Genomic DNA, 13,466 nt, shown 5'->3' on the forward strand with positions numbered 1-13,466 from the left:
TGTTAAGCGCTTTTTCAATCATTTTCCCAGCTGGTCGAAGAGTCTCAAGTCAACCCTATAAGATGTATGAAATCTCATGGCCTTTGGTAGTTCGCTTGAATGCCAAAACAGAGGGAGAGAGAGTTTGCAAGAAATTGATTTCCTTCTTGGTGTGGAGTTGGTTATAAGACCCCGCGTAATTTTACTGTTTTGCATGAGGCCGTTAAGACATTTCATCAATCTGCGGGCCAATGGTGTTTTTCTTTTGTTTCTTTTTGACTAGTTTTGACGTATTGGATAGCAGTTTCAAGTTGTAAATTTTGTAAAACTTCCCCGGTTTTAGCTTTTTTTTTTAAGGATTTCCAAAGAGACTAATAAATGTTTTATGACATTCCTCGTCTCTTTTATAAGAAAATCTTTAATTTGGTCAAAAGTCTTTGAAAGTTTTATCAAGACAAGCTCGGGACATGCTCGGGACAAGCTCGAGACATGTTTGGGACATGCTCGAGACATGCTCGGGACATGCTCGGGACATGCTCGAGACATGCTCGGGACATGCTAGGGACAAGCTCGGGACATGCTCGGGACATGCTCAGGACAAGCTCGGGACATGCTCGGGACATGCTCGGGACATGCTCGGGAAATGCTCGGGACAAGGTCGGGATAGAGTTCCTGGTCTCAGTCCAAGTTCCGCTTTTCAACCGACCGTTCAGACAAAACTAAGTGGCGATAGAGTTCCCACCCGGGCGCCAATTGAAGTTTTAGACAAAATTCAGTTGCAAGATTCGGATAAAACTTCATAGTTGGCTCAGAAAATCAGCTTTTCTTCCGAAGGCTTGGACAAAACTAAGTTGCGAAAGTGTTCCCGGGTGCCAATTGAAGTTTTAGATACAATTCAGTTATTCCCGTTCTCAGCCCGATATTCGGAAATAATAAAGGTGGTATAGAATTTCCGTTTTTTCAGTGATTGTTAAAACAAAATTAAGTAGCGATACAGTTCCCGGGCGCCAATCGAAGAACATAGAGGAAAGCTCATTAATCACAATTTAGTTGGAATATTCGGATGCAACAAAGTTGTAATAGAAGTTCCGCTTCTTAAACGCCCGGGCGCCAATTGTAGTTTTGGACAGAATTAAGTTGCCCAAAAATTCGAATACAACAATGAAGTTCCGCTTTTCAACCTAAGCTTTAGTGTGTTATATAAACAATTCCACAACTTTCAACATAAATATTTCAAGTCACCACTCGAAAACACTTAGCGGGCAACAAAATATTATAACTTCCTGTGTAGTTTGTTTTCACTTCCCGCCACTACCAAAAAATATAAAAAAAATATTCATCTAAATAAAAAGATCAAATCAATCGAAAAAGTTCAACTTTTTCACAAAGTCTGCAACTCAACATAACTCGTGCCAAACTTAAATTGACTATTGTCCTCGTATAAATGAGTTCACAACTTTTGCTAGATATCAACCCCAACGGCATATTATATTCAACAAAAATAAACAAAATAAGTCTATGCCTCCAAAAAGTCTTTTCTCGGTGTATAATTCACAAATTCAAGATCAGAAATTTTAGATAAAATCTCGTATTACACCTGAATCCGTCGCCGTTCATCGTCGTCGCGTCTCGCTCGTCGTCATCGTTATATAGGAGCTCTCAATGTGCGCATTCATATGGTGTTTACTTGGTTAATGCTTACTCCATGTCTATACTCAATATACACCACTTGGAGGTATAAATCTTGGCGTGTGGCTCAGACACTACTGGAACAACAACAACCAACAAAAGTTCAATGCAAAATGTAAATTATCCACACGTCCAGTGAAAGAAATAAAAATGAAGACCCCTTACACTTTAGAGTAAAATCAGTGAACAAATTAAACCGCTGCAGAAGTCGAGGGGATACCCCAAGCAACTGCACCGGATAATTGAATGGTGCGGTATTTCGGCAGGCAGCAGCTAGACCACTCGGAGATATATGGCCGAATGGACGACACTGTCAATGCATGCTAGTATGTGGTTAAGAGATAGAAAGTTGCGTTGTCTAATGTCTATCGTGTCGCCCACACCACATTCATTAAGACTCTCCGTTTTTGGTCAGGTTAATATTTAAATTCATTTGGCTTAGAGGTTTACACAGGCGGTGTTTAGCATCACGCAAACATTAAGTATGAATTCAAAAAGTGAAACAGGTGTATTCCACATCTTCATTTTTAGCAATTAAAAATAAGGCTTTCCAATCAGCATCTTCGCATTTCCCCACAATCCCCTCAGCATATTAGGACATTATTTTGTCTAATTATAACTCATTTCACATCCTAAATGGTTTTGGGGTCGTCCCCAAGTTCCTGGGAACAAAACTCGTTGTGTGAATCAATTACACGCCAAAAACCATCAACGCGGTCTGATTGTTCTAGATTGCTTCGCATGATGTGTTTAACCCATCTAACCTTTTCAGTTCTTTTCAGAGACTCATTTCAAGTTCAAGATTTGATCTATAGAACCGGGATCTTTTTTTTTTTAAGAGCTATTTAATGTGTCAGGTGGGTGCACTCACACACTAGATATTCTCAACGAACCATGACTCGCATTACACTCCTATAACGATGATTGTATCAGATCTTTTTCTAAATAAATGAGATCTTTGATGGTTCTTAGCTTTTTGTATCTAAAGTTGGTCTTTTATTTCATTCTGTATAAATTGCTTGACGTTTCCGCTTGAGGTGGTACTTAGATGGCCAAACCAAAGCGATTTATATTCTTGGAATCATGCGGTTTCTGAAAATACAATTTTTGTATAGGTTTAAAGTTTAATGAGCTTTCCTCTATGTTTCTCATATTTAGGTCATTGTACCATGTTTTTTGTTGTTGATTTTATCATTAAATAGGTTGTATGACATGTTTTAGACATTAAATAAAGAAGAATTTATGTGATTATATAAATAAAGTAGCGGTTCTGTGTGACCTTGCGTGGAGTTTTTAAAAATGATGAGAATTCAACCGAAAATTTGGTCTGACGAAGTTGATTCGTTTTTGAGTAGTTGTAAAGTTCGTAGTTTTTAAGCTTTATTTAATAAGTCGAACTTGACCAACAATAAACTCATGCAGAGAAACAGGTAGGCGATGATTGGTAAGTGCACTGACCTCTTGGAGTCACCAGAAATGGCGCCCGAAATTATGTCTTTTTGTTTTTTTAACGTGAGTTAAGTTCGCAAGAAGGAGAAATTGAGTCATTTTTTTTGTTAAATTAAAGACATTAATTTGAATAACGTTAAAGTGACCGTTGCACAATCTTACGGGTCTAAATAAATAAATACTGCTCTATTGGCTAAGCTGAGATTCACTTACATATATATGACAAAGCCTCTAGAAAAAAAAAAGATTAATTTGAACCTGGAACCTCTGACGTGACAGCCCGTTGCACTTATCACCACTTTTTAACCACCCCCAGACCGTTTACAATTAGTGAACTTATCCAAATAAGCCTATTCTATTACCCAACTTTGCCGACTACTATATTCAAAACATTGTTTTCAAATCAAATCCAAGTATATATTTTTTATTTGGCGCCCAATGTGGGTCTACGATGTTTAAAAGATTCCGTCAACTTGATGAATGTCATATTTGTACTTTTAAGATTGACGCCCGACTTGGGTCATGCTTAGTTTTGGTATTCACATGGTTTTCAAATAAAATCCAGTATTTTTTTTTTTTCTTAGTTGGCGCCCAATGTGGATCTATGTACATTTACAAAGTACATTTTTGAATACTTTCTGTCAATTTTACGAATGTCAAATTAGTTGTACTTTTTAAATTGGAACCATTTTGGTTCTTTCTTTAAACTAAATTCGTAAAAAGTTCTGTATGCTATCGAGCATTTATTCTTTGGTCAACTAATTGTGTCCCCTAGAATCAAAAACAATCTTTTCCACTTTTTGTGAAAAATGAGTTAGAAACGCAGTTTATCTCAATTTTTCAACCTCTTTCTTTTAGTGTGGTGTCGCGAAATAGCGATTTTCATACAAGTCGTTATTTCGGGACTTTTCAAGGACGTCTGGCGGGGGTAATGCCGTGGTTAAAACGTCTGGCACTAATTTATTTTCTATCAGGGGTTAGTGGTGATTTTTTAATAGGTACCACCAGACGGTTATATATCTTGCAAAAAATAATATTTTGACTTTTGTATGAAAATCGCCATTTCGCGACTCTTCAAGGACGTCTGGCGGGGGTAATGCCGTGGTTAAAACGTCTGGCACTAATTTATTTTCTATCAGAGGTTCGTTGTGATTTTTTAATTGGTACCATCAGACGGTTATATATCTTGCAAAAAATAATATTCTGACTTTTGTATGAAAATCGCTATTTCAGGACTCTTCAAGGACGTCTGGTGGGGGTAATGCCGTGGTTAAAACGTCTGGCACTAATTTATTTTCTATCAGGGGGTAGTGGTGATTTTTTAATAGGTACCACCAGACGGTTATATATCTTGCAAAAAATAATATTTTGACTTTTGTATGAAAATCGCCATTTCGCGACTCTTCAAGGACGTCTGGCGGGGGTAATGCCGTGGTTAAAACGTCTGGCACTAATTTATTTTCTATCAGGGGTTAGTGGTGATTTTTTAATAGGTACCACCAGACGGTTATATATCTTGCAAAAAATAATATTTTGACTTTTGTATGAAAATCGTAATTTCGCGACTCTTCAAGGACGTCTGGCGGGGGTAATGCCGTGGTTAAAACGTCTGGCACTAATTTATTTTCTATCAGGGGGTAGTGGTGATTTTTAATAGGTACCACCAGACGGTTATATATCTTGCAAAAAATAATATTCTGACTTTTGTATGAAAATCGCTATTTCAGGACTCTTCAAGGACGTCTGGTGGGGGTAATGCCGTGGTTAAAACGTCTGGCACTAATTTATTTTCTATCAGGGGGTAGTGGTGATTTTTAATAGGTACCACCAGACGGTTATATATCTTGCAAAAAATAATATTCTGACTTTTGTATGAAAATCGCCATTTCGCGAATCTTCAAGGACGTCTGGCGGGGGTAATGCCGCGAATAAAACGTCTGGGACCGAACTTTTTGCAATCAAGGTATCGCCCTCTATCGGCTCTATATGAATTAAAGTGGTTATATACTCGACACAAAAATCGGAAAAAATGCATTTTTCAACTCCCCATAAACCATAGAATGCCGTGAAATAAACCTGCCAGACTTTCGAATTCTTCATCAGGACGCTATTACCTACACATACATATGACTCATTTTCGGTTATCCAAAAACTCCCAAAATCTGCTCTGGGCTCTCGGTCTATAAAGCTATTCCAAAATTAATTATTAAATATTTTCGGAACGCGTTGGGTGACAAAGGAAAGCACAGTCAGTATAAAATCAAAAGAACATGTTTAATTCGATTCAGAAGTTGTTTTTTTAATAAAGCGGGAAAAATTGCTTCGGAACGTTTTTTTTAAATAACTCAATAAAAGAAAAAGTGGAATAGATTGTTTTTGATTCTAGGGGACACAATTATCATTTAAAATAAGTTGAAAGTTTTTTTTTCAAGTTAAATAAATGTTGAATATTCGGATGAATTAAAAATCATTCAATCCAAAGAAAACTAATTATATAGGGCTCCACTATAATTACTTCCAAAGTCCATTGAACCGAAAAATAAATCAATTAGCAATTAAAATGTTATATCATTAGCATTTCCATCACAAAAACTTCACACGATCATAAGCCGATCGATGACCCAGTGAGACTCTTATACTCAAACAAACCTAAAAGAAAGTTTAAGCAAATTTTTGACACAAGTGGTCATTAATGTGTAACTTCCGTCTGTTTACACAAAAAAAGTAAAACCGAAAGGAATTTGCATCCTCATTCATATTATACTCGATCTTTTTTTCTATCCACAAACATGATATAAAAGAGGTCGATCATGATCGAGTTTTTTTTTTCGGAATGTTGCATGAATGATCTTTGAACAAAAAACAAAATGTAAATTAGCTGCGCTTCCTAGAAAATACTGAACCATGACCACACTCAACATACATTATGCTGCGCAACTGAAAGACCCCAGAGTTCACCGATCATTCTGCTCAACTCAACTTGTAGGCCAGTCATTATATACATTTGGAAATGCAAAATGACCGAGAAAGCTAAATTTTGGATATGTTGTAGAGGATGCTTAAAAAAGCTTAACTTGAAGTTTTCGACCAAGATTTCCTATGAGCTTTTTCCGCCATTTTGAAAAAAAGGATAAAATTGGTTTTTTGACAATAACTCGGCTATCTGACGAGATGCGAAAATTTTACAAGAAACTTTTTTGTAGATTTTAACGAGTTCTAAAATTCATGCATACACATTTTTTGTGTATCATGAACCGTTTTCGAGATATCGATTAAAAAAGTCAAAAATTTAGGACATGCAATTTGTTTTTTGACATAATCTATTTTTGGGTGATGAATATCGAAAAAATTATTAACATAAAAATTGTAGCCCACATTCAGACCTACTATTTCGTATTTTTATATTTTTTTTTGGACAAAAATTACGACTTCCAGCCGGCCGCAAAGTCGTTTAGTCCGCTCCAGCCGCCCGTTCGGTTGTAAAAAAAACAATCATTCATGTTTTTTTTAATGTTTATATCATTATATCAGTAACACATACATACAAATGTGTGTATTTATTTAATAAATAATGAGAAGAAGATGGTAATGGTTTTTTTGTTACCCCAATTTTATTAACCCAAATTTTGTAAATACAGTATACCGGCTTTTTGTGCATTTTGTAATTTGCTTCAATCTCAATATTATTTAGTTCATCAAAATTGCAATTAGATCAGTGCCAATAATTTTTGAAAATAAAAAAAATTATTAGCAGCATATTGGTGGTTGGAAAATTTAGGATAAATGGTGTATGAAAGCGGAAAAATAAATTGCCCACAAACTAATTGGTGGAAAGGGGGCGGGTGAATGCCTTGTTCGATTTCACTAGTCAAAAAGTTTTTTTTTATAGAAATCAAAGTATACATCACAAAAATAGTGTTTTGAACGTTCAAAATTCAATATCTCAACAACTTTGCACGTTAGAGCTATTCTAATGCTAGATTGAATTTAAGAAGGTCAAAGGCCATTAGAAATGTATAATTTGGTTTCTATCTAAAATCGATCTTAAAACTCGTTTTTTTTTTTAATTTTTCTCAATATTTTCTAAATCAAAAGTATAGTTTTTCCATACAATCTTAAATAAAAGGTTTTAATAAAAGTAACTACATTCCAAGCTTTTCAAAAATCAAAAACTTTTTGGATTGACAAATAGGCTATTTTATCAAATTAAATTCGTCAAAAATCAAAAAATTAACTTTTTGCTCAAAATACATTTAAAATACATAGAAAACATAACAAAGTAATTTTTAACCAAGATTTGTTAAAATCAAACCATTTTGGTAAAAGATAAAAATAAAAAATAAAAAAATCGTATTTTTTGCATTTTTTCAATATTTTTGAGATTATATTAATAAAATGGTTTTAGTAAAAGTTATGACACTTTTATTACCCACAACGTTTGCATTTAACTTTTGTTGATAGGAGGTCTACTTTTGACAGAAATCGTAAAAAACCAAGATTTTCGACACCAACACTTTTTCGCCCACCCACCCTTTTCCACCAATTAGTTTGTGGGCAATTTATTTTTCCGCTTTCATATACCATTTATCCTAAATTTTCCAACCACCCATATGCTGCTAATAATTTTTTTATTTTCAAAAATTATTGGCACTGATCTAATTGCAATTTTGATGAACTAAATAATATTGAGATTGAAGCAAATTACAAAATGCACAAAAAGCCGGTATACTGTATTTACAAAATTTGGGTTAATAAAATTGGGGTAACAAAAAAACCATTACCATCTTCTTCTCATTATTTATTAAATAAATACACACATTTGTATGTATGTGTTACTGATATAATGATATAAACATTAAAAAAAACATGAATGATTGTTTTTTTTACAACCGAACGGGCGGCTTGCTTGGCGGTGGGAGCGGACTAAACGACTTTGCGGCCGGCTGGAAGTCGTAATTTTTGTCCAAAAAAAAATATAAAAATACGACATAGTAGGTCTGAATGTGGGCTACAATTTTTATGTTAATAATTTTTTCGATATTCATCACCCAAAAATAGATTATGTCAAAAAACAAATTGCATGTCCTAAATTTTTAAATTTTTTAATCGATATCTCGAAAACGGTTCATGATACACAAAAAATGTGTATGCATGAATTTTAGAACTCGTTAAAAGCTACAAAAAAGTTTCTTGTAAAATTTTCGCATCTCGTTAGATAGCCGAGTTATTGTCAAAAAACCAATTTTATCCTTTTTTTCAAAATGGCGGAAAAAGCTCATAGGAAATCTTGGTCGAAAACTTCAAGTTAAGCTTTTTTAAGCATCCTCTACAACATATCCAAAATTTAGCTTTCTCGGTCATTTTGCATTTCTAAGCCGTTTTTTCCGACATAATGACTGGCCTATTGTTTGGGTAATTGATGCCGATCAATAGGCGATACCATAATACATGATACGCGAAAGAGACTTGCGATAATAAAATTATGATTGATCGATCATCGATCTCTTGACATCAGACGTGATGGGAATATTTGTTCGTCTCTTCTGTATATATGAATCTATGGCAGGCAGCATGCAACATGCATCCATCATCATTGGAGGTCGGCTATGTTTTTCATATTCAAAACGATCTCTACACTACACCTCGTATCGTAGATCGTATAATGAAAATGGAGGCACGTTGTAACGATTTGATTTTATTTTTTTATTCGTAGATCATCGCGTCGCGTCTAGGTCGGTTCAGTTTGGTTTGATTTGGTCTTGGTAGCGGGGCTTTAGTGTGTTGTGAGGCACTTTTTAAATGAAGTCATAAAAATAGGAATCTTTCGGCTGGTTAATCGTGGCAAAGAGTTCGCGCGGCAGTGCAATAAATGATGTTGTAAACTTTTACTTTGCCAAAACCAGCCAACAAAAAAATTAAAACAACAAAAAATGCAATACACAAAAAATGTATATACACATAAATGGTATAAGGCAAGCCAACAAGTGTCATAAATATTTGAGTTGTTGTATTGTAGGCGTTTTGCAATTGGTTTTCCTGATCCTGAGATGCTTGCCTGTTGGGTTTCCTTGTTTTTTTGATTTGTGAACAATTTGCACAACACGATCTGGACCTTGATTATATATGAAGAACAAATTGTTGGGTAAATATTGAGAAACAAAAAAAAAAATTGTTTTGCTGTTGTTATGTTGAAGTGAAATTGAAAAATGTTATACGTTTCCTTGGTTTTTACATAAATTTTCTTAGTGGAAGTAGGTACACCTTAGCATGAATTTTTATTGCAAAATAATACAAATTCATAATTCAATGAGAAGGCATGGGGTGTTTATGTTTGTAGAGGAATGTTATAAATGGCTATAGGACATACAAATATGTAGACAAGGATCTTGAATAAATAAAAAAGATTTCAAACGCAACCATAAAAATTTATCAAGCATGAGATTTTGATTATTATACCAGTTTATACCATTTGTATTATCCATTCGGTATAATATCATTCATTCAAGTCATACCAAAGTATCTTGGTAACAAGTTAAAAACTTTAGATGTTTGTATACCAGTTATAACAGTTAAATCTGAAATAAATAAATTCTTTAGTTGGTAAAAGTTAATGATAATTTTCTCAGTTTTCTCATTTTGAATTAACTAATACTAATGAAAAAGAGAAACTTTATAACAGTGGACACTAGATTAATGTATAACAGCTGAGAAAAGAGCAAAAGAACACTACTATAAATCTTTCTTAGAAAGCCAATTTCTATATTTATACAAGTGTCATACTAATCAGAGCAATTCATGAAAGTAGTAGCAATATCAAGGATACTTACCATGATACTAAGTTAGTAATAAGTAAGTAAGCAATAATTCTTGCCGAAGCAATACAAGATAATATTCTGGACCAATCCGTGATACTTTCCGAAATAATTCTTAATACGTGCAGGAAAATCCGTTACGTATAGGTATAGATAAGCACTCTTCACAATTTGTGAGAAAGACTTTTGAAACATTAGGAAACAATCAATAATACCTACCTGAGATTCCGTGATACCGTGATATGTATATGCAAGAGCACGTCACGATACTAAGTCAGTGGCTATTTAGTCTATACTACTTGCTGCAGCAATGAGTAATTCATATTGAAGGAACGCACACTCTACACCGAACTAGTTTTGCATTACTAAGAATCCGTGATACATAGCAAATTCATCGGTGATACTTGCCGGAGTAATCAGTGATACTTACCGAAGAATTTCACATTTATTTCTGAAGCTAACCGTGGTTCTAATTTAAGCTATGCACGATGTAAACCGTACATATATGGACTACTTACCTTAAAATCTGTGATATAGATAGGAATTATCACTGATACTCATTTTCGTGATATATTTCGGATTTATCCGTGATACTTACCAAAGTAATCAGTGATACTTCCTGAGAATCCGTGATATTTAAAAGAGCAATCCGTGATACATATCAGAGTAAATAGTTCATACTTATCGGAATAATTCAGGATACCACGTTAAATAATCTGTGATACTTACAGGAATACCTAGAAGAATTATCACTGATACTTAAAGCAAAGTACGTTGACTAATCTGTGATACCTACTTACCAAATTAATCGTTGAAATTCAACCTAAGTATTTCGTGCTACTTACCAGTTCAATCTGTGATATTTTTCATAGCAATCCGTGATATTTAATGGAGCACTTCATGATTCTTTTTTATTCCGTAAATCTATAACCTTTAAGTTTTTAAGCTTCCACAACAACTATTTCCGCAATGCACATACACATTTCTCTATTAAAAACCCCCTTTTTTGTATTTGAAATGACTTTAAGAAGATTAATAACTTCGCCTTGAAGTTCTGCGGCAGCGAAATTTCATTACAGTCTACTTAACTTCTCAAAGAATAAGACAAACAAAAAAAAAAGATTTTTTAAACGACAACGAAAAGTTTATGGAAGTTTATAATACTTTGTCATTTAAATTCAAAACGAAAACTTTTTCAAAAATCGCAATCGCTGCATTATAACTTCACGAACGGAGAGAGTGAGAGAAAATTCTATCGTAATTTATGTCACGCACACCAGGCAGTCAACTGCTATATCCTACATACAATGTCCTTAGCCAGCTGGAAAAAGATTCTTCAAGTCACCATAAGTACGTGCAGTCAATCGAAATATGTCTGCGAGTAAATAAATATTAAAGATGGAAGTTTTGTTAAGCTTAGCTAAGACTAAGTGCAAATAAAAAAAAAATTATGTCAACATGACGTCTAATGCGACAGAACCAAAAAAAATAAAATTGAGATAGAAATTCCATGACAGAGATAGATATAATTGAATTGTATATCCTTTTGTAATGTAAGCAGACCATTACCACCTCAAAAAAAAAAATGTCTGCAATTCATTGCCACGTCTAAATATTGTCTGAGTTGGGCTGAGTCTCAAAAAAAAAATCATCATAATTCCATTGTTATCTCATGCATTTTTGAAATCCAGCAAAACAAATGTAAAAAGTTTTCTTGTGAATGAATTCATAATCGGATTTTTTTTTCTGCGGAAATAGGGATTTATCTTTGACGTCGCGTGCGTTGTTAACTCTTTGTCGTCGTTCTTTTCAATTTTGGCAAACTTTATCCTCAAAAACAGACGAACAAAGTTTAAGGATTTTTCTTGCATATACTTGAACCTTTGTTATCTAAACCTTTTATACGTATAACAGTTGCATTCACAATGTTCTGCTCGTTGGACATTCATTCCAACGACACACGACGGAACTAGTTATGACGTTAGGTCTCTGTTGTGAACACACAAAAACACAAAAAAAAAAACAGTACCAACCAGAATGTCCACTTGAAACCTTGAGTTTCAATTCTCGCCACACATAGCCCGGTTGGACGAGGTCCCGCATAGTTTCAGAGTGAAAATCAAGGCACTTCCGCATCCCATAAATGGTGGAACAACAACTCGATGAAACAAAGTTTTTTACTTCTCTGTTTTTTACAGTTATAGCAAGTATACGAACGAGTGTCATCCATAAACCGGACGTCCATCCACTTGCCATTGACATTGGTTCTTGGCCGCACCGCCATCGCCACCATATCGCCAGCAGAGAGCTGGAACAAGAGAGTGATTCTCAGTCAGTTTCCTTGTAAACGAGAAAAGAAAATAAACCAAAATGATTGATTTTTCTTTCCTTCAACTTGGATGGCTTGCTGCTGAGAGAGTTTAAGACTGAGATCATTGGGGCTGGAGACTGGAAGTTGCTTCAAATGTTAAGACTGTTTTCAAGTATTTTTTTTTTTTTGATTCTCGTTTCTTCTTCGTTTTTCCGCGTCACTCTCACGCCATTAAGCGATGATTACATACAGTGTATCTCTGGTGTATAGACACAGAAAGGCAAATAAAAAATTCCTGCTTTTCGGAACGGGAATGCTATTTGCCAGCACTGGTTTTCAACATGCGCATCCATCTCAAAGCTGGATGTAAAAATGGTTGTCTGCAAGTTCTGTTTTTAGAAGTTGAATGAAAATTCTTGTAAGACTCTTACATATACACCAGAGTGAGCCTGATGCCGTTGTGCTGTGTTGTCGTTGTTTCAATAATGACGGTTACGGCTAAGTGAATACACTTCCTTAACGAAATGGAATTTTGCTGCTTTTAGATTTGATTTTCGATTTTTTTTTTTTCTTGTTTCGTTGGTTCTTTGGAAGCCAACGACATTGAAAGTAGGATCGCGTTTTCTCTGCGGGGTAATGATTCTACTTATATATACATACCTTTATGGGGAGAAATGTGTGTTTTTTGTTTTGGTTTTTTTTCTGCAGAGAAAATAGTTAAATTATTCCAAATATTTATCTCCTTAGATGAAATGATACTTTTCCAGATGGGTGGGATAAAAAATGTGGGCATTGATCTCTGGTTTAAAGTCCATTTAAAGTAAAAATATTGATCAATTTGTGATATACTAGTTTATACCAGTCGGAATAATCAGATTTCTGTTCAGGTTTTTGGTTTATACCATTCATAATCTCAAAGTTAAAATCTGGTTGGAAAAAAAAGGTATAGATTAAAAGATATCTTACAACTGGTATAAACTGGTCTAAAACTTTTTTTGTTAATAAAACATCGAGAAATTCAAAACCATCACTTATAAACTTGTTCAACTGCGTTGTGCTAGTTTATACCAGTTATAGTAAATATATAAAAATTAATCAGGTTAGCTTTTTTTTACAATATTATGTCAACTGGCAAACAATAAATTAAAAATTTACTTAACAAAGTCTTCTTTTATGCATTTTTACTCTTATGCGCTAAGTTTATACCATTCATATGCACTTGTAGA

At 34.3% G+C, this 13,466-nt stretch overlaps 1 protein-coding gene across 2 annotated transcripts in view; it reads left to right on the forward strand.

The window, feature by feature from the left end:
* The window catches only part of LOC129912616 (uncharacterized), a 108,531-nt gene that overhangs the window by 74,877 nt on the left and 20,188 nt on the right, over positions 1 to 13,466 (forward strand). The window lies entirely within an intron of this gene.

This window comes from Episyrphus balteatus, chromosome 2, assembly GCF_945859705.1.
Source record: "Episyrphus balteatus chromosome 2, idEpiBalt1.1, whole genome shotgun sequence".
Classification (NCBI taxonomy): domain Eukaryota; kingdom Metazoa; phylum Arthropoda; class Insecta; order Diptera; family Syrphidae; genus Episyrphus; species Episyrphus balteatus.